At 56.4% G+C, this 22,287-nt stretch overlaps 1 protein-coding gene across 12 annotated transcripts in view; it reads right to left on the bottom strand.

Annotated features, from left to right (window-relative positions):
* Positions 1 to 22,287, bottom strand: part of CASZ1 (castor zinc finger 1) — a 155,287-nt gene that overhangs the window by 92,448 nt on the left and 40,552 nt on the right. The window lies entirely within an intron of this gene.

The raw sequence follows: 22,287 nt of genomic DNA, 5'->3' as shown, positions 1-22,287 counted from the left end.
TAGAAGAGACAGTAAAGTATAGGCAGTCGGAGCCTGGGCTCCGGGGACAGACTTGGGTTTGAATCCTACTTCTTAGCTCTGTGATCCTGACGTTGGCCCCCTCCTCTATAAATCAGAGATGTTATTAGTATCTGCCTCATAGGGTTGCTGAGGGATTAAGTAAAATAATGCAGGTAAAGAGCATGACATGGGGCCTGGCACGTACTAAATACTCAATAAATGTTGTATTTATAACCATGCAAAGCTATATTCTCACTCCTGACAGGTCCACCCTGGTCAGACCCCCAGACCAGCCCGTACTAGGTGGAGCTGCCAGCACAATGCAGGAGCACTGATAGACCCCGGCCCTATCAGCCTCAGCCCTGACCCTCTCCACATATATAGGGAAGACGGGGAGGGCCACCCCCAGAGCCTAGTCCAGCAGATGACAGGCAGAGGCGGCGCTGCCCACCTCTCCTGAGCCTGTGGGGTGCTGAGCATGGCTCAGTGCTGATCTTGAGGAGTATCTTCCAGCACAGAAACTCCAAGTCACCTGCCTGGGAAGAAGCAGGGGAAGAAATCCCATGGCCATGCCCTCCCCTGGAAAAAAAAAATTCTAGGAAACAAAATACAACGACATCTTTTTATTTTGTTTTTTTTCGGTAATTATACTAAAGATGAAAAACTCATAATAAACATCTCCCAGTCCCCACCTGCTAACAGTAATTATAATAGACTCAACAATAAATGGTAAAGCAGGGCAGAGCTGCATCTCGGGAATTCTCTAGGGCATGTGGATTAGCTAGGAAAGCCTGAATGATTAAAATACACTAATTAAAATTTTGTGTTCCTTGGTAACTCGTCTGCCTGGGCCCCTGGTGTTGGCAAAATGGGAATTAACGTGACAAAAGCAACACAGAGGGTTTTTGTTTTAAATAAAGAAAAAAGAGAGAGAGAGAGAGAGAGAGAGGGAAGACCTATATAAACAAGTTAGACATCAGGAGAAAAGAAAGACGAGGTGGTTTTCTCTCTTTTTCTAACTGGAGCACCAGAATGCTTGGGACAGGAAAGTGTAAGAGAGAGGGTCCGGGTCTTGGAGGGGAGGCCCTTTGCCTGCCCTGGGGTCCTGTGGGGGGCAAGGGGAGCATGTGTCCAGGGGTCACTGTTTAAAAATAATTACGGGAGAGAAGAGGATGGGAGGGGAAGAAGTGGGGGGCAGCAGGCGCCCACCCAGTCCGGCTTTCCAAGGGCATTCCTCCAGGGCGGGCCACATACCCCCAACTCCCCGCCCCACGGCCAACGGGACCCTGGGAGGACGCAAGGGAGCTTCTACCCCATTGCAGTTGCACAAAAGAAATTGAACACTTTTGAGTTGCCCTTAGCAACCTAATTGCATCAGTACATTGCACACAGGAGCCAAAGTAACTGAATTTTGATGAAAAGACGGCGGTAATTTACGGCATCACAAAATTAGTTGTCATGGCGACGGGTTAATTACATCTCAAATTAACAATGCAAGTGTGGTGAAATTAAATATAAATCATATTTTCTGCATAAATTATAGGGGTTGATTAGACCGGGGCTCTGGGAGAGAGAAAGGTTGAGCCGCCACGGGCCCCAAGCTGCATTCTGAGCTGACGAGAGAGGCGCCTGCAAGCTCGGGCGCGGATGGGGAGCTCTTGGAGGGGACGGGGGACCAGCGGAGTCAGGCACCAGGGCTGCCGGGGCTGCCTCCCTCTGTTCCCGCTGCCACTCTCAGGCGCAGCTGGCTCCACGCAGCGCCAGGGCTGTCCCCAAAGTTTGCTTCTGTTTGGATCAAACTTCGGAGGGGGGAGGGGGTGGGCACGTAAGAAGGAGGGACGGCGGCTGGCGCCTCTTAGCTTAGCGCCAGGGACAGAAGTTCTACCTTCACCCATCCCAAATGACTCCCGGCTTCTGTACCCTGAGCCCTCAGAGAACCCACCACAGATGGCCGGCTTAACCCTGCTCTCTTCAGTTAAATGGGGTCAAACGGTTTCTGAGTCACAGGCATCTGCCTACCAGGGGACAGGCCCCCTGCCCCATGACAGGCAAACAGCACATGGTCAGGGCTGCACCAGGTGGGCAGGGTGCATTGTAGGTGCCCAGGGTATCCAGGGGCAGCAGCTTACGGCCTCAGGTGGCGGCAGGCACATCTGGCTGAAGGATGAGCTTTTCTGGCTAGCCAGCCCTGATAGGCAACTACACTACTGAGCTCACTCCCTCCTAGCCAGGGGCAAGTCACTGTGAACCTGCCTTCCTTGAATGGGGAAGAATTGCACAGAGCCAAAGGCGAAAGAGACCCCACAGAGCACTATGCCTGGGCCCTCTGGGGCTCTGCCTGGCACTACCCTGCCCAAGTCATGGGAATACTGAAGAGGCCACAGCTGGAAAGTGGAACGTGCCCCAAATGCCCTTGCCCTGGTCCCAGCCACCCATCGCTGATGGGCAGTGCTGGCAGCACTTCTAGGCCCTGACATGGAGCACTACTGGACCAAATTCAGCTTGGTCAGGCCAGGCAGCCTCACCAGAAGCCCCGGTCAGTAAATGCTTCAGAAGCATGCCTCTCTCCTCACGCTCCTGGCCCCATTTCTCGGGTTCTGGAGAACACAGAGGAGAACCCCACTTGCTACCCGGACACAGGTATCATGAGGCAATAGAACAGGAGTTACAAACTTTAGTGAGCAGCGAATCACCGGAGAAGGTCCCTAAACCTGTAGAGGCCTCAGGCCCCTGCTTCGGAGATTCTGGTTCTGGATCTGGAGGGACCCAGGATCCAAGTTCTTAACCTGCCCCACCAGGGAATCTGATGCAGGCAGTCCCAGGCCCACACTTAGGAAGCACCAGCAACTCTGTTATTAGTCCCATTTTGCAGATGAGGGAACTGAGTCCCAGGGAAGTTAAGTCACTTTTGAAGACAGGGCAGAGCTGAGATTCAAAGCCACCTCTGAGTTGTTACCCATCCTGTGCAATGCCTTCTCAAGGCTGTGTCAGGCACCTTGCCAGGCCATGTGGGAGATAGGGACCAATGAACCACAAACTTGTCCCTGAGGACTACACGGCCTAGTGGAGACACAGAGTGTCAAGCAAACAGCAAGGCCCAACATGCCCAATACATCACTAAGGGACAGGGACATGGGAGCACGGGAGCAAATGTGGGGACAAAGGAAAGGCAGGGGCCAGTATGCAGCGGCAGCCAGCCCAGGGTAGGAGGCGCTCCCTCAGGGTCCCTGGGCCAGCTGAGTGCCCAGCAGGGCTGTGCCACACTTCACCTGGCCCAGGTGGGAGGAATTTCCTGAAAGGCTTCTGCAGATGGGGCGAAGGAAGGAAGAGAAGGCCCTTGGTGGTCCCCCTGACCACGGATGTGCATGTGTAGCTCATGAATATTTTAGTGGCCATTTATTTATCCCTGCACCATCCAGCTGCTGGGGCCACAGACCCAAGGTGGATAAATATAGCCACTGGGCAATCAATGAGGCATCCGCTCCACACCGCCCCCCCGCCGCTCCCCCCGAGCCACATCCATTAGGCCCCTTGTTCCCACAACCTGCTGGCTGGGCACCTTGTCCTGCTCAATTGGTTTCCGATTTTCATTAGCGGTAGAGGCACAGCCCCGCTCCAAGCCTGGGCGTCCCCCTCACCCTCCTAGTCCCTCCCTGCTTGGGCTGGGCATGGAGCCCGAGGCTGCCGTCAGCCTGGAGGGGCCTTTCAGAAAGCCCAGCTGACCAGGGCGGTGAAGTAGAGATGTGCAGAGCCCAGCGGCCAGACCTCACTTCCCTGGCTGGCCCCTGTGCAACGCAGAGAGAGATGGGGTTTCCTTAGGACCCTGCCCCCCAGACCAGGGCCAGCCGGCAAAGGCGACGTCGTTACAGAACACTGGGGCTCTCCTTTGCTCACCCGGAAATTTCTGGGGGCCTCCAATGCCTCACACCTGGGGGAAGGGTGCCAGAGAGGGAATTCCATTGGCTGTAGCGTTGGGGTTCCTGAGGCTGCCACAAGGGGACCCCTGTTCCCCTGGGCTGGAAGTTACATACAAGCCACCCTGGCCTCCTGCCCTCCAGGGCCAGGCCTGGCTCCAACCTACCATCCAAAGGAACAAGAGTGAGCTGCCGCACTCTCTTTTAGGGCCTCAGATCAGACTGGAAGGCGCTGACCAGTTCCTGGCCTCCACTCCTCCTGCCAGGCTGAGGGCATCCCAAGCAGGCTGGGACTCAGTACCTGGGGGCACTGTGTCCAGCCAGGCAGTGACTCCAGCGGCAGCCTCAGCCCTGACAGGGGTCCTGCCCCCGTCCCCCTCACTCATTTAACAACTAGTTCCTAAACCCCACCATGTGCCAGACATTGTCCCAGGTGTACAGCTGTGAAAGAGGCAAAGCCACCCAAATGCCCTGCCTTCAGGGGGAACAGACAAATAGCTAAACAACTAAAGAGTTCTAGAGGACAATAAAACAAGGGATGTAATAGAGAGTTACAGAGGAGAGAGGTGGGGCTACCTCAGCAACCTCTGAGGTGACATTTGAACCAGAGATAAGTGAATGGGCCTTCCGGCTGAGGAAGGTGGGAAGGGGATGGGGAAGGTCTCAGTCCCAAGAGCCGACACAGGGGAAGATGCCAGAAGGAGTACCCACAGACCTTCCTTTGGTGCCAGGTGGCCAAGGGCTCAGGCCAGTGGCTAGCAGGACAGTGCCCCTTGGCAGGCTGGTACAGCATCAACATGGCCTGGGGAGGGGTAAGAGAGGAGGAAGGACAATGGCTGGCAGAGGACCAAGGGCACGAGGCCACCTGCCTGCTGGCTGTGAACACAGGCCCCTCCTCCAGAGCCACTGCCATGACACAAGGGAGCCCAGCCAGGCCTGCATGGGGTCCTACCTGCCCTGGGAGCTGCAAGGCCACGGGGTGACCAAGGACCAGGGCTGTCTTCAGCCCCTCGACTCCGCCCTGAGCCGGCTCCAGAGACTAGGGCCTTGACTCTCCCGTCCATGTCCATTCACAGCAAGGACACAGAGGGTGGGGTGGGAGGTGAGAAGAAAAGATCAGGCATAAATCCCAGAGGGAGATGAAGAGGGAGGCAGGCCTGTGCCTTTAAAAGAATTTTCATTTAAAGGCTCTTCTCTCTTCTACCATTTCAGTGATCTATATGCAAATATGCTAATGCATGCAAATTAAGACACCACTTTTAGTCCCAATTTAATAGAAAGCATTAAAATACCATTTTTTTTTCCAAAAAACTCCATATGCATGAAGGAAGGATTTTTTTTTCTTTTTTTTTTTTTTTTTTACTTTTCACTAAAGTCACATTCCGGCAGCTATTTTATGCTGTCAAAATGTTCTCAACAAGGGGAGATTTGACTGGCTTCTCTGAGAGCCAGTCATAGGAAGCTCAGGCTCTGCCTCTCGTTGAGTTTTTCTTTTTCTTTTCTTTTTTAATTTTGGGGAAAGAGGAAAGAAAGACAGAACAAAACAACAAAAAAACAGGACACCCAAGAGTCTTTTGAAGGGTGCTTTTATTTTCAGGCCAGGCGCCGATCCCCTCTGTGTAAAGTGTGTGTTAAACCTACAGCTGCGGGAGATGCACGCGTGCGATCTGGTTGGGTGTGCTTCTGGTCGGTCACTCCTGCTCTCTGGAGCGGGTGCAGATGAAGCACGTGGGGCCATTCTGTGTGTGCCACTGGCGGGAACATCCTCCCGGGGGCCTGAACCGCCTGGGAGGACAGTGCCCTTGGTGAGGGTGCAGGAGGGCAGGCGGGCCCCAGAGCGGGGTGGGGGGAGTTGGGGGGGCGCGTGGCTGGCGTGGGCAGGGTGGCCCAGCTCAGCAGCCCCAGCCGCACATTGAGGGCTGTCTATTTTCACTGCATTCGCCGCTCTGTAATTAAGCTCACTGCTCCCACTTGGGCTAACAGACCTTTACCAGAGGGCGCCCCCCACCCCCACTGGGCCCATTCCCCCTTCTCCCAGCATTCTTGGCCACTCTGTCCTCCCACAGACCCTTCAGGAGACTTCAGATCTTGGATCTGAAGGGCCTTTGTCAGAACAATGGCACCAGCCCTTGAACTGCGCTGCAGTCTACCCCTCCCCTTCCCCAGGGCCCTCTCTTTGGGGTTACAGTTCCTGATTAGACCTCAGTACTCCAGCACATGCATTCTGCCTCCACTGTTCCCGGCCTTTCCTTCCTGGCTGAAGTTAGTCAGGGCCTGACCTCCGGGAAGCTGCAAGGTGCTCTGATCCCAGCCGGGTTCCTCCCAAAAGGGTGACAGGCCTCTCACAGGGAGAAAGGGGCAGGGCAAAGGCAATCCTGCCACGTGGGTGTCACCTTCGTGGGCGAGGCTCAGCCCTGGGTCACAGCGAGTTGCCGTTTTACAATCAGGGTGAACACCGACCACCACCAACTTATGGGGAAGGGCCTAGGAGCTTGTCATGTGTTGGTTCATTTACTCTTCTCAGAGACTGTACAGACGAGAATGACCAATTCCAAGTCACAAATACAGAGAAGCAAGGCTCAGAGAGGTGCGACCACTGGTCCAAGTCTCAGAGAAACGGTTGCCGAGGGGCAGGGTGAGGTCTGTGTCATCCACACTCCCAGCACGAGCTGAAAGTCAGGGGGCTGCGCTTCCCACCCCAGTTTGCCCTCTACCACGGCAAAGCTGGAACCCCAGCTGCCCAACTCGGGGCTTCAGCTCCCCATCCGTAGAATGGGAGAGGGCGGGCACAGCCATCCACGGCTCCTTCTGGCTCCATCTGTTCCCGACTGTGAAACAGATGGAAGAGAAACAAGGGTGGGGTGGGGGTCTCCCCGAGCCGGGCAGGGAGGCAGACTGGCTCCCCAGGGCCACCCCACACTGCGGTAGAGGCCCTGCAGGCAGTGGCCAGGAGGTCAAGCAGATCTCAGGCAAGCGGGGAGACAAATTGAAAACTGGGGGTAGAAGGTAATCAAAGAAATCAGAAAAGTACTTAGGTTGGGCCTTAAGGAACGAGAGCAGACGCCCCGCTCCACGGAACTGTTCAGAGGAAAAAGGGCAAAGACAAGAAGAGAGAAGACCCGCTGGCGTGGGCCCCGAGGCTGGCAGTGGGTGGAGGGTGGGGACTTGGGACAGACACAAGGGGCACAAGCTCTGACTCCCCGATCCGAGGCCTGGAGCTCGGGCTCAGGGTGACGGGAGGGGGCTTCGCACACACGTTTCTCCAGCGAAAATGCAAAGGCAGGAGAGGAGAGCAGTGCTGGGCTGGCAGGACAGGGCTCATCTAGCAGAGCCCACGGTGGAAAAAGAGAGATTTAGGTATTTACGGGAAATACACTTGTTGGTGCCAAATGCCTGGTTTTACTGTCGGGGGAAAAAAACAAACCCAACCACCGAAACTCGTCCTCAACTGAGAATCCGCACGGAGGCAAACGATTTCCCCATCAAACCAGTTTTATCGGATATAAATATCTAATTATTCGTACCAGGCCCTGGAATGCCAGACATTTTGCAGCTTTTACAACATGTGTAGGAGTCTTTATAAATGACATATATACACACATACACACACACATCTATAGTTATATATTAACAAATCTGATTTGAATTTCATCTGCATTATTTTTTGCTTAGTGGGTAGTTTTTTTTTTTTTTTTTTTTTTTTACAAACCCAGAAAAGCTCCAATGTTTTCGGTGCTGCTCACACCCTCTTTCTGCGGAGGCATTTTACGAGCCTTAATGTGCCTGACCCAGAAAGCTCCGGGGAAAGGGACCCCCCCCCCACGCCCCGTACCACTTTGCAGTGACCCACACGTTCCCCCCACCCCCCAGGGCCATTTGGAAATGCATACGTACTCGCTCACAGCACTTTACAACCACAGGACCCACGGCTGCACGTCAATACCTCACACGTGACACAAACATGAGGTCCCAAACAGACACACAGAAGTACTGACTTTTCGAACGTAATGCACATATTCCCCGGGTCAGCGTCCACAAGCCATGGATGACGGCAAAGCGCTGGGCAGAGGGGGCGGGAAGGTGGGAGGGGGAGTGGGAGAGAGGGGAAGTTGTCTTATGGGGAATAACGTGGATCAACCTGTCATCTGGAGACCCATCTTCATCTAGAATTAATGCACTAAAGTTCTTCCTCTAAATGGTTTTAAAGAGACAGTGGATTCTCGGCCCGGACATGGCGGCTCGGCATGCAGCTGGTCCGGCCTCCGCAAGGGGAATGGGCAGCCGATTCTAGCCAGGCTGAGTCCGTTACCTGCCCACCCCTGCCCTTGCCCCAACCTACGACCACTGTGCTTTCTCCCAACTCTCCCAACTTTCCAACTCGGTGGAAAGAAGTTTAAAAATCTCTGGCTTTCGCGGCTCCGGACCCAAAGGCTGTGTTGGAGTGAAGAATGCGAAAGCCCTTGGCTGGGCAGGGTGAGGGGCGGGAGAGGAAGGGGAGTGGGTGGGCGAGGACTCAAGACCTCTGAGCAAGCTGCTAGAGCTCGCGCCGCGGTGTGCGGGCTGGCAGCAGCCCCCTGGAGGCGTTGCTAAGACGGCGGTGCAGTGAGCCCCGCAGAGGCCTGAGTGCCCCAAACAGGAGCCCCCAGGCTGCTGAAGCCGAGGGCACAGGGGTGGGGACCGGGGGAAAGGAGCTTGGAACCGGACAATCCAGGAGGACCCTCGGGGAAATCAGGGTCAGGGGAAGCTGTCCCCTGAGGCCCAAGGGCCCGAAGGAACCATTCTAGTTAGAGTGGTATTTGGAGAGACTCTAGCCAGGGGCCGGCTGTCCGCACGAGAAGGAAAATCAACCCCATGTCCAAATGCCCCCCACCCACACCTAGAGATTCACGGGGAGAAAGGGTTTGAGATTAAGGAGGGCCCCGGGCCTCTGCCGAGAACCTTCTAAGAATGCCCGCACACCCTCTGCTCAGAGACCCGCACTCAGGGGGATGGGCTGGGGGCCGGGGGAGCTGAGAAGAAACAGCAGCAACAGGAACAGAGTTGAGCCATTTCAATTATTCATATGCCAGATGGATTCTTTTCCTGCCTTTTTTTTCCTATAAAAATAAGCAGGGAGGGAGAAGGTCTTATGACCGTCTCCAAAATGGGAGAAGGAAGGGGAAAGGGAAGAAAAAAATAGAAATCAGGTCCCCCATTCGTACCCACCCCCTGCCCTGGAGACCCCCTATCTCCTGACAGGAGGGCAGGAGGGACGGAATGCCCTCTGTTGGGCAGGGACCAGAGGTGTCATTTCGTTTCTCTATGAGCAGAGAGCAAGAAGCAAGGAAAATTGTCGAAGAAAGGGAGGGTGAGAGAGAGACAGAAGCACGGAGCATGGGGTGGAGGGGGGAGGCAGGCAGAAGAGGGTTCCGACCTTCTGTGAAGGATATAAAAAATCCAGCTGCCTCAGGGGACACCCAACTATCTAGCATATTGCTGTTAAAATGTCTGCAAAATTTAATACACTTGGCATGCCATCTAATCAGTCCTTGGAAACTCGGGCACTCTCTCCCTCCTATGATCAAAGCGCCTCAGAACTTCTGCCTATGGGATTCCCACCCCCACCCGTCCCCCCCATTTTAGATAGAGTTGATCCCCCCCCCTTATAAAAACAGCTGCTGTGGCTTTTAGGACACATTTCATCCTGAAGTTCACCCAAGGTCTAGAATCTAGAAGGAAGCAGAAGAGCAGGGAGAGCCGGGGGTCGGGTGCTATTAGCTCCAGGAGTTTGCTACCCAGGCTTCTTCTCCTTCTTAGCAGGACAGACGAAGGGCAGGCATGCACTGACAAGGTCCGTGGTCCCGAGATGGGCAGGCAAAGGCTGCTCCTTCCAGGGAAGCTGGCAAGAGCCTGACAGCTCTTATTTAAATAGCTGTCCAGCACACAGAGAGCTGTGTCCTCACCAGAACGCAGACATATGCCAGTGTACCCATGGACACACGCCCAGCCATTTGCTCCATCAAGCCACCCATTGTTGGGAAACTTCTGTGAACCCCACAAGATTCCGAGGCTACTCCAAGTCCCCAACAGCCAGCTAGGAAGTTTCCAGGTTAGCCCAATGATGGCTGCCTGACCTTCTACCCCATACACAGCAATTAGAACCCTGCATGACCTGGATACTTCGGCAGGTCACCTGACGCTTAAGTTTGACAGAGACCTTGTAGACCTTGTAGAATTCCTGAGTGGGACTGGAAGGATTGATCCCCCAAATCTGCACCCTCCACCCCAGGAGAGTTCTTGCCAAATCTCTTTGTCCTTTTTTTTGATTTCCTCACCTCTGACTGACCTAAAGTCTCAGGCGGCCTTAAATAGGCCTAGAGGACCCTAAGAGGCTCAGGGAAGCCCAGAAAGCCTGTATCATGCTAAGGTACAGTGCTTCCTCAACAGGCCCAGACCGGGGAGGACCTGAGCACTGCATCTGCAGGGAAAAGCCACAGAGGCCAGGGAAACAGAACACAGGTGGCCCCTATGTAACTTCCCTGCCCCCTCACCAGGCAGGTGGGCACAGAGGCAAACAGGTGAAGGGGATTCAAGGGGGTGCGGGCAGGGCCAGCTTGCTGGGTGGGCAATCCACGCAGTCACACAGGGCCCCACGCTCAGAAGGGCACGTGCTTGGTTCAATGTCCTACAGCTGCCATCGTAAAATTCTTAATTTTAGAAAGAGGGGCCCTGCATTTTTATTTTGCACTGGGTCCCGCAGATTATGCAGCTGGTTATGCAGCTGGTGGGTTTTGGAAGATCAGAGGACCTGGGTTTGAATCCCAAGGCTCTATCCCCTATAAGCCAAGTGACATCAGAAAAGCCACTAATTATCTCTGGTTGCAGGGAGCCTCGTCTATAAAGTGGGGGTGATCACGCTGCTCTCAGGGTGGCCGGGAGGACAAGGAGGGTAAAGCGGGGAGAGAGCTTGGGGAACACGATTACACGCTACTGTTCAAATACACGGCGTGCTGACCGGCAGGGGAAAGCACGGCCTGTTGGCGTTGGTGGTTGCTTCCCACACCCCAGGGATGACCTACTCCACTGTGGCAAGAGGTCTCCTTCCAGAGCAGCAAAGCAGGGGAGCCTCTGGCGGGCCCAGCCCGGCTGTCCCCGTTCACAGGTGAAGAAACTGGGACAGAGTCAGCAGCTGACCTGCCTGTTGTCACAGTGCTGCCTCCAGGCAGGTCGATGCTGAGGACATACTGTTCCTGCTGTCCAGGCTCAGCCTTGGCCGCAGGACACTTGAGATGGGGACAGTGAGAAGGAGGGGTAGGAGGCAGGATTTGGAAAAGGGGACGGAGGAAAGGCCTCTTTACACTCCGTCACACACACACGCGCATACACACATACACACGGCAAAATTAAAGCTGAGAACTTGGCTAAAAAGATAACTCCTACCCCTGCTCCATCGAAACTTATTTTAGGGCAGGAGGTAATTGCCAAGGACCCAAATAAAAAGCCAACCGCAGGCTGTAAGTGGCTCCAAGTCTTTAATTAGACCCCAAGAAAAAAGAGTGGCGAAAAGAAAATGAAAGTAGGCGAAAGCTCCCCGAGGAAGGCATAAGCATGTGGTCTCCTCCCTCCCCTCAAGTCCAGTGGCTTCAGATGAAGGCTACCATTGCCTGTGACGGGCATCAGCGTGCTAGGCGGGCACTGCCCACTGTGGGGGCTGGCACAGAGCCAAGAGGGCACTGTACACCCCGAGCAAGGGCCAGCCCAGGTCTGGGGTCCTTCTCCCAGGGCCTCCCTATGCTCCAGCCCACGGAGGCTGGCCTGGGGTCAGAGCGCCATGGGCCAAGGGGAAGGTGAGCTGTTTCTACCAGCCCTGCAGTCAAGGGAGCAAGGACAGGAGAAAGCTTTGGGTCTGGAGTGGACTTTGACCCACTCAAAGATCTGCCCATTAAGCCACAGGGCCCAGCTCCTTGGCCACGGACCAACCCTCCCACTCAGCAGCACTTTCCCCACTCCCTGGAGCTCTCTTCAGGCTGCGACCCCCTCCCCAGCCCCTCTCCTGGGCCTGTGTGGAGTTGGGTGGCTCTGAGATCCTGTGGGCGAAGCAGGCTTCTCCCCGCAGGGACCCTCCTAACCAGAGGTGCGCTCTCAGAAATCCTCTGGGTGACAAGTGGCATGTGACCGAAACCCCCGGCCGCTGTGCCATTCCACCAAGGCAAGGAAAGCAAGGAGGCACCAGCCACTCCGTGACCCCCTCCCAAGTCCCCGTCCGGCCTCTGGCCTTTGAAGAACACAGGTGACCTTCGACTAAGGGTGGGGCTGGGAAGAAAAGGATCCGCTGTGCTTGGGAAGGCCGTGGCCTGCACAGGGTGTGTGTCTATGCTCTTGCCTCTCATACAGACAGAACCCAGTGGGCCAATCAAATCCCACATGTGGGAGGAACTTGCTAAATGCCAGGACCAGCATGTGCCAGATGTGGCGGAAGCAGTGGCCTCCACTAATGTCATAACAAAGGCCAGGCCCCAGTGTCAGAAGGGAGGCATTCCACCCAGAGTCTGCGAAGGAGCCCAGGAGAACACACCCCAGCCCACGTGAAGGAGGGAGCAGATGCTGGCGTCCCGATCCTTGCCTTCTCATGGTGGCAGGATGGTGAAGTGGGCTCACGACCAAAGCCCAGTGCACTACAAGTGGGCACGATCAAGTGGGGGAGAGGGAGACCCTGCTTCACCACAGCTGGCATCAGAGGCAGCAGGGGCAACCACGCTGAAGGCCCCTGTCCTGCTCCCCACAGCTGCCTGGAAACAGTGTCACACCCACATGTGGCTCCCCTTTAGAACGGGCACTCGCCGAGAGTGGGGTACACTGTGCTCCCCTTTCACAGGCTCTCCTCTGTTCCTGCCCCTTCTAAGCTGAGCACAGGAGGACAGACTCCAGAATCCCCATTGAGTGGACTGGCCTCCCAGTCAGAGTGGCAGGCCATGCCCTGCTGTATTATACACTGTACTCTTTAGCCATTTCCTCTCCCCTTTCTCAAACAGAACTTGAACACAACAGATTAGGAGTAGGTCTAACAGCAATAGGGGGGCAGCTATCCCTCATTCAGCATCTAAGGGTCCCAGGCCCTGTCACAGGCACTCTAGAGATGACATTCCTGCAAAGAAGGTACTACCGTGCCCATTTTACAGGGGAGGACGCTGAGGCTAAGCGTGGTGAAGTGACGGCCACACATCTACAGAACGGTGGGCCTGACTGCAACTCAGGTCGGCCTGGTTCCAAAGTCTGTCTCTCTCCATCACACATTTCTCCCAACGAGTTCTCCTGTCTGACCACTAGATCTAGGCAGGGGCAGGCCTGGCTGACCTCTTTTCCCCTGTTGCTCTGTACTGGGTTCTCTGGGCCCTGGTTTAATGTACGCCAAGTGTAATGTAGGTGACAAGCATGACCCCATTCCCAGCCACCTGCCATGCCCTGCTGTGATGTCCGAGGCCTGCATGGCCACAGCAAGCTGGAAGGTCTTCCCAGGAGGAGAAGCAGGAGTGAACCCGACCTTCCGAGGCAGTCCCAGTTATCGTGTCAGTCAGGAAGGGCCTCCCTGCCCGCTCCCCTCCTGCGTGCTTTGCTCTGCGGCGGGTGGTCAGACTTCCAACCACTGGGATAAGTGGAATTCCTCTTGAATGAGCAGCCCTGTGGCTTCTGCTCACCAACTTCCTTCCCAGCTTGGGAATGTGTGGAGAGCAGCAGTCCAGGCCCCTGGCAGAGGCTGCAGGAGTCCTGATAATTAATTAGCTCTCCATCCTCCCCAGGTGCTCACCAGACACAACCAGACGGTCCCAGCGACGCGCCCTCTACCGCCATCCTCCCCTTGGAACCACACGGCATCTTCCCCTCAGGCTCCCCTCCATCTTTCCCTTCTATGCTGCAAAACCCCGAGAGAGCCCCTTCTCCCCTTCTGCCAGACCTGGGCCCAGACAGCCCCAGATGGGCAGGGAGGACGTGAGAACCCTGGTTCAGGCTCACAGGACTGAGAGTTCTAGGTGGGGCCGAAGTTCAGACAGGTTCCAGTTTCTCCTCCTGCCTTCAGTCAGTTCAGTTAGGGAGCTGAGGTGGGATCGGTGCGGGTGGGACCCAGGGCTGAGTCTGCCCCTGTTTCTTGGAAACGTTAAGAGATGGCTCTACACCCAAGAGACTCCAACTTAAAACCCCAAACAAATAAGGCCTGGCCGGTACCCCCTCCCCGCAGGAGGGCATCGCATAGAAGCTGCTCCCACCAGAAGCCGAAGCCTACTGGGGCCTCTACAGCACTACGGACACACCACTGGCTTTCTGTTGGCACCTCTAGGTCTTAGGAGGGGTGGTGGCCTGCAAGGTGCATGGTTGTGCCCTCTAGACGGCCAGCCTGTGCAGGCACACTGCGCCCAGGCAGGGGTGTAGAGTAACAGAGCAGTGGGGTCCCAAGGGCAAGGAGTTGGAGTCAAGCAAGGCTGGAGCCGCAGCTGGGAAGCCCTGGAAGGTCCGAGGCCCAGGAGGCGGGATGGCTCTCTGCAACAGGTCCTGCTTCGGGGAAGACTGCACAGTGACTGGAGCCCAGCATCGCTCAGCAGCCTGTGCCCCGGTGCCAGCAGCTGTGTGACGTGGGCTCTAGCTGGTGACCCTGCTTCACTTTTCTGGGCGTCGGTTTTCCCACGTAAAAAATGAGCCTGAGCTGGACGACCCTCGGGGTGGCCGGGAGCTGGTGCGTGTGGTGTGATGGGCAGAAGGCCTGCTCGCAGTTACGCTCAGGACACGTTCACTGAGATCATGACTGTTGTTGTTATTTTCATAAGCATCACTCTTTTTGATTCGAAATATTCTATAAGCTTCCTTTCAGACAGTGCTACAAAGTAATGGGGAAGATCTGAGCTTACAGCCCAGACAGCCACATTCCCTGAATTTTTTATGCCCAGAATCGAAACTAGTGAGGACAGGGTAATGATGATTTGATCAGAAGCTGTGAGGGGTCTGGCCAGGTTTCGTGAGCCCGAGTGACCCAGGACTGGCCCGCCCAGGATCCAAGAGGCACTGACCTCAGAGCTGTCAGGAGAACGCGGACAGGTGACCGGCTCTTCCGGGCCCATCTTCACGGGGATGATCTTTGGGGTGAAGCATCTTTGTCTGGGGCAGCAAGGGTTAATGCAGGGCTGGGAGAGGCCAGGCAGCACGGAGCACTCCCTGTTTATTAATAAGCTATTTATCACCAGCTTTGCTTTTAATGCCATTTGGGCTTAATGTCGTTAATGAAATATAAATACCCATGCTAACGATGTCGGTCAGAGGCAGCATGGGCAGCAGACGGCTTGCGAAACAGGGCCAAACCGCGGGGCACGCTGGGGAAGAGGCTGAGAGCTCGGGAAGCGGAAGAGGTTCCCCCTGGCTCGGCACCCCTAGCCCCCTTCTGCTCCCACCACAAGACTCCCCAGCTGGCTGTGCCAGGAAAGGCTGGGAGGAGGGCAGCCTGGGGCTGGGGGAGAAGAGACCTCCTTACACAGGATGCTGTTAACTCCCAGAGAACACAGCGGGAGCCAGAGCTCGCACCTCAGGGGCAGTGCCCACCTGGGCATCAGGCCCCTTGGCTGCAGGAGGCTGGACTACCACCAGCTGGCAGCAGGCCCCTCTCGCTGCCCTGACTTCTCTGACCCGTGGGAATGGAGCCCGGGTGAGAGAGGTCATGAGAGGGAGCAGTAAGGATGCCATCACATTTTCCAATAAGGACCCCTCCCCACCCCTGGAATGACATCCCAGGCAGCCTAGTTCCAGTGGATAGCACATCCTCCCTAAGAAGCTGGCAAGGGGCTGCTTGGCAGCCTTGAAGGTAGCTCAGAGACGTGGGCAGACGGGTATTTCTGGTCAGTGCCGCGAGGCCTCACAACATGGAGGTGGCCCTGCAGAGCAGGCTGTTGTCCCTGACCTCGTGCCTGACCTGGCCTGGCCCCCTCCCACACAGGGAGCCATCCCTCTGTCCTCTCCCTGGGCTCAGAGCAGATGCCGTTAGCGGATGACCACCTAACCCAGATGACCCCAGGGACTTCAGACCTCGACCTCAGGAGACGCCACGGACTGATCCCAGACGCCAGCCTCACCGGGCGGAAGTGGCCCTGGGACTTGCTCCCCAGCCCGGGGACCACAGTGCTTTTGGAGGGAACTTGGACTCCACTCAGCCTAGGGCCACCTGGGCCCAAACAGAGGTTGGAGACTTTGGCAGGTGGCTGACCTTCGCTCCAACCTCCTCTCCCCGTACCGTGGTGAGGGGGTCGTTGTGCCACAGCCCCACCCTGCTTGCCAAGCCCCCAAGCAGCCCCCCAAGGGCTCTGCCTCTTCCAGAGGGAGCTCCAGGCTGTTCCAGGGAGGGAGTCCCACAGCCTCTGGCCCTAGGTGCTCAGAGTTGCCTGAGAAAACGCAGGACCACTGGCAAACTCTGAATTTCAGATAAACGGCGAATACTTTTTTTAGTGTAAGTATGTCCAAAACATGGAACATGGAACATACTTACACTGAAAATGGAACATACTTACACTGAAAACGATTTGCTGTTTGTCTGAAACTCAGATCTCCCCGGGCATCCTGTATTTTTATTTGCTAAATCGGGCAATGCTCTCCCACTCCTCAGCAGGTGGCACCTGGCCGGTGGGGTCAGTTTCTGGTGGGCAAGCAGGACTGGAAGCGAGGGGGCAGAGACCCCCCCCACCGCCGTCTCGAGACAGCAGCCTCCTTTCAAGGGGCCCTGTTCAGAACTGTCCCCCACCCGCCCTCTCCCCTCACTGGTCACTACTGCACTGCCCAACACCATGGCTCACCTGTGGGGGTCCCCTCTCCCCGCACCCCCCAAAGTCACCTCCATGTCCCCAAGGAGTACCGGACTCGTTTGCTGGGGCTTGGTGGAGCTCGGCTCAGCGGCTAATCCCCTGGGTGGCTCCTGTCAGATTATTAATTAGCTAAAGCAGATCGGTCCTGGAACAACACACGCTTGGACTTCAGATAAAGCAGGCCAGGGAGGCCGGGCCGGGGGCGGCTTAAAGCGACACGACCCCGTTTCTGAACTGCTCCCCGAGGTGGGGCTGTGGCGGCCGGCAGGGCTGGGGCAGGGCGATTGCTGACAGCCCCTCTGCGCTCCTCATGTCCGCTCAGGAGAGCACCTCGGAGGGGGCTCGGGGGTTCGTGCAGATGCACCTGGACAGGGGCGCAGGCGGCCCATGGGAGCAGCAGCCAGCCACAGTGGGTCTTGCTTCTTAATAACGAGCTTGTGCCTAAGCAGATCATGTCACTCAGAATTCTTCAAAAAGCTTCTCATTCCACTCAGGGCAGAAGCCTGAGTTCTCACGACGGCTCCAAGGCCTGCAGGATCTGGGGGCCACCCCGCCCGACCCCCTTGACCTCACATGACATCTCCCCAACTCCAGCCACACCAGCCTCCCTGCTGTCCTCCAACGTGCCAGGGGTGCTCTCGCCTCTGGGAGCTCACACTTGCTGTTCCCCAACAGGAACCCTCTTCTCCCAGATATTAATTAGGGTGGCTCGCTCCCTCACTTCCTTCTGTCCTTACCCAAATGTCACCATCCCAGGGACGCCCTCCCTAGACGCCACACCTAAGCTGACGAGCCATCCACCGCCACGCACACTCCCTATTCTATTCTATCCCCCAATCGTGCTTCAATTTTCTCCCCGACACACATCCCATCCAACATCTACTTTATTGCTTTAACTCATTTATCATTTGCCTCCCTCCACGAAAATGCTAATGCCACAAGGACAGGAATTCTTGCCTTGTTGGTTCACTGCTGCAGTTCCAACCCGGTTTGTAGTGTCATCAAGCATCAGTAATGCTTGACGGACGAAAACGAAAAATGAACGCCTGGAGGTTAGAGGTCAGGATCTGGACCACCACCTCTTCTGGCTCTGAGTCCCATGTGGCTGAGCCCTGGCCGACCTCAGTGGGCTCCCCAGACACCCACTTTTCCCCCACAATGCTATTCGAGCCCACCCTTCCCTGGCTCTGCAGCACACCAAGTGTTACTTGTATCCTGGTCCTAGCATCCCCTAGATGCATTTCCACGCTCTGGGCCTCCCAGGGATGTCCTAGGGGACCCATCTCCTCGCCACCCCAACCCTGCCCTACCAGCTGGGACTGCTACTCTCTCTGCCCGGGAAACAGCATGGGGTGGGACGACGGTGACGAGGGGGAACACCAGGGCTCCCAGCTGCTGCCCGGCCCCAGCTCTGCTGCTGGCAAACTCCTGGGCTCGGATTGTTTTGACTTGAGTCGGTGAAGCTGAAATATTTGAGTCACAACGGCCCTAAACTTCATTACCAGCTCTCAACACAGATTACTAAGGGAAAAAAGTTACTTTTAATTGCTTTTCCCGATTAGCATTTCTGGAGAAGAAACTAGTGATTAATTACACCTTCCCTCCCCTCAACCGCCCAGGGCCGCAGGGGTCCCAAGCGCAGGCTACCAGAAGGCGGCTCAGGGTCAGAAAAGGCTCCTACTCCTGAAGCGCCAAGAAACCAGACTAAACTGGGTGGTGAGCGGAAGGTGGGGACCATCCCCAAGGCTGATTGAACAGAGAACCAGCAGCTGACGGTGTGGGGAGGCCCAGGGGGGCGGCCTCATGCCTCAGCGTGGTATCCTCTGGGCTGAAGGACTTTCTCCCGGACCAGGACTATACCTGGGTGGATTCTAGAAACAGAGAGGTCAGGAAAACTGGGAGAAGACAGAACGGGGAACCTGAAGATCCGCAAGAGAAGACGACGCGTTCCCAGCCACTGGGACTCCCCTCGTGTGCAAAACCTGCCGTCGCTTCTCCAACGCCAGCGTGTTCTTCCTGTGGAGGCTCCAAGGTCACAGGACGGAGGCAGGGCAGAGTGCTTCTCCCCTCGTCCACGAGGTGTTAACCCTCCCAAAGCCATGGGCCGCTGTCCCCTTCGGAGCGAGCGCATCACCCTGGGTAGCTCCAGGCGGGCAGGCGCTGCCAGCCTTGCCCAATCCCTCACCCCTTGGGTCTGTGCCTGGTGGAACCCAGAGGCTTCCAACGCTGCTAGGAAGGCGGGAGGCACAAAGGAGATCTGGGGAAGGAGGCCCAAGGCAGGGATGTCGGCAACACCAGGCAGAATCCTCACACAGATTACAAGCCAGAAGGATCAGTAACTCTTCCCACACCATCTCCCCATCACGTCTCTGCCCAGTACAAAGTGGCTACGACCTTGGAGTCCACTGATCCAGGGTGTCACCTGGCGGGGGGTGGAGGACAGGGGCCCCCGCTCCCCTCAGCCAGGACCTCCCTCTCCAGATGCCGCCCCTCCACGCCTCCACCCCAGCTGCAGGCTCTGGAGCGGCCGGCCCCACACCAGATCAAAGCCCTGGAGGACGGAGTTAGAACTGTCCAGTCCAGTTAGGAGTGAAGGCCATGGATCTAGTGCAGGCCATGGAGGCAGAAAGCAGAAGAGCCTCCCATGCATGCGCGGACACACACGCCTGCCCACCCAGACGCACCCTCCCCCACGGCTCAGCCCAGTGTTTTGATGCCGGCAGACACACCCAGGAAGACTGGTTGACACCCCCTTAGAGCCAGAGGCACCAGCTGCGCGTCTGGGACATCCCCATCACCCCCCGCACGACGTCATCGCCAGCCTGCCCTTCTGCTCCCTCCTGTCACTCCCCCCGGAGGTCAGGCCTCCAGAGCTTTCGTGGAGGGCTGAGCTGGCCCATATCGCTGTGAATATGTTGCCAGCATGGGCAAGTCCTCACTGGGGACTCCACAGCCGGCCGGGACAGCTTCACACTCACTCCAGCCAGGCTCTGGTTGCTGTCTGGGCTATGCAGCACCCACCCAGGGGGGTCGGGGATGGCTTGGCTGTTACAGCATCGCTGCTGGGACTGCCTGCCTTGTCCTGGCCCAAGCAGATGATACCAGGACCCAGGAGAGTGGAGCCTCAGCTCAGGAACCCTGGAAAAAGGGACAGTGGCCTAGGTCAAGTCTGATGAGGTACCTACGGCAATTCACACTGTGAACTGTGGAAAGACTTTCCATGTGGAGAGACGGCCAGGACCCCTGCCCATGAGCTGGGGCTGGAGACTATGCTGGCCGTCTGGAAGTGAGGGGGTCTTAGACAAACCCATTTTTCAGCTCTTAAAGCTGATCAGCTGAGGTTCTGTGCATCCAGGCACAGAGATCATATTTAAAGCCACAGTGAGAGGAACTACACGAGCTTCTAGGCCCAACCTCAGACCCAGCACAGAACCCGTGGAGCAAAGGCACGAAACAGTCTTCAGGGCAGCATCTTAGGGCCAGAAGGACAGTGAGCTGGAAAGTCCCTGCTGAAATCGATGCTAGGTGCAAGCAGGCCTTGGGCCTTCCCTCCACATGGTGCTGACCCAGGGGCGCCTAATGCCCGCCAGCAAGCTTTCTCAGCAGCCAGCACAGCGCCCGGGGTGGTGCTTCTCCCCTTGGCACTGTCAGGGGAGAGAGAGGAGACGCAGGGCCAGGCATCGGGGGCCTGGAAGGCAAGAGTCACCCTGGGGTCTTGTCTCTTCTTCCCCCATTCAATCCATCAGCAAGACCACTTTACTTTCCCTTTAAACACACATGGACCCTGCCCCCTTCTCCCCATTTCCCCCTTCTGTCTCAGCCACTTTTACTGATGTCAAATGGAGGAAAGGAACAACAACAACAAAAACCTGTCTGTGGGACATTCCCAGGGCGAAGAGAAAGGTTCCACTTGGTTCCTAAAATCACCAAAAGCCCCATCGCAGAATTTAACCCAGTGGCTGAATTCAGACTCCCACTCAGGCGGCTGCCTCCTCATTTCTGCCCGTGCCGCCGCCAATCCGTTCTCACCACGGCAGCCCCAGCCATCTTTTTAAAACAAAATCAGATCACTTCACCTCCCTGCTTGAAACCCTCCAGCAGCTGCCTGTCACCCAAAGAATAAAGTCCCAACTTCCCCTGGCACATCATGTCCTACATACCCCAGCCCCACCCCATCCACCTCCCAGCACTGGGGCCTCTCTCTGTCCCCTGAGCTCCCTGAGCTCTCAGCCTCAGCTCCTCCAGACTAGTTCTCCCCTGCTGAAATATTCCACTGCTCTTCGGATGGCTATCCACTTCCTATCCTTCCATCTCAGCTAACTGTCGCCTCCTCAAAGGAGCCTCCTCTGACTGCCCAGTCACTTCCCACCACCGCATCCATTTCCATTCCGCACTAATGATTTCCTTGTTGTTTTCTGTGGGTTGGTTTTTTGTCTGCTTACCCAACCAGAACTCCATGAGAGCCGGTCGTCTTATCACTCTATCCCTAGTGATCGGAAGACACCAGGCCCTCCATAACTATTGAATAAACAGAACCAGATCTTCTGTGGCATAGCCAGAAGTGGGGAGAATCTGAGTCAGACAGGATCAGGCCTGCAGACCAGGCCTGAGCACAGACTTACCCCAAGCCCACACTCTGGTGTGGTGAGGCAGGCCACCTCTGAGACCACGGGTCACCCCTGCCACACAGGATCCTAGCCTGTGACCAAAGGGCCGGGTGAGTGAGAAGGGGCTCGGCCATGACATTCCCACTTGGAGCCCTCTGAGTTCCCAAGCTTCATTATCAAGCCCAAGACGGCCGGTGTCAGGATGCAGGAGTCCCAGAGGACTCAGGGAGCCCATACCCCATGCCGGGTGCAAATCCCAGCTGGCACGGCCCCTGGGAGTCAACCATGAGTGGAAACTTCAGAAAGGGAAAAACTAATGGGCGTGTTTTGCCGAGGGAATGAAGAAAACAAAAAGCCTGCCGCTGAGGACAGAACCAGCAAACACTGCCCCCTGGAAAGGGGCTCCACAGGCACTCTGGCAACCTGCTCACGCACGGGGTACAGGGAGCTGGGGAGATCATCCAGAGGCTCAAAGACGCGTGGGCTTGCCATCCCAAGACCCATGATCATCAGGGAAGTAGGGTGGAGCAAGAAGAGCCCGGGAAGGAGCAGAGAAGTACAGGTGCCGGTGCTGACCCGGCCAGAGGGCTGCACAACCAACAGCCTACACGGCCCCATCGCCATCAGGGGACAACAGCCGTACATCTTAAATGTGGATGGACCAGTTCCTGGAGGGTGATCGCATTCTGGACACCAGGAAGAAGAGTCTCAGACACGTGGTTGCTCCACCACCACAACCAAACGCCACATTTACATCTGATTTGCAAATCTCTAGGCCTTACCCAGGGCTTCTGCTAGTTCCCGAGGTGGCATGGCCCCAAACGACCAGGCCTGCAGCTCTGGGGACCACTCACACCCCAGTGGGCAGCAAGGCACACATCTCTGCAAGTGCTTCCTCCCTGCGAGTTCAAAGTCCAGAGTTGCAGCACTTGGCCACTGGAGGGAGGGGCAGGA

The sequence above is a fragment of the Aethalodelphis obliquidens genome, unplaced genomic scaffold (assembly GCF_003676395.1).
Source record: "Aethalodelphis obliquidens isolate GAN/ISIS:26980383/991018 unplaced genomic scaffold, ASM367639v1 scaffold9, whole genome shotgun sequence".
NCBI classification, from domain to species: domain Eukaryota; kingdom Metazoa; phylum Chordata; class Mammalia; order Artiodactyla; family Delphinidae; genus Aethalodelphis; species Aethalodelphis obliquidens.
This window is presented reverse-complemented; position numbering and strand designations above follow the sequence as displayed.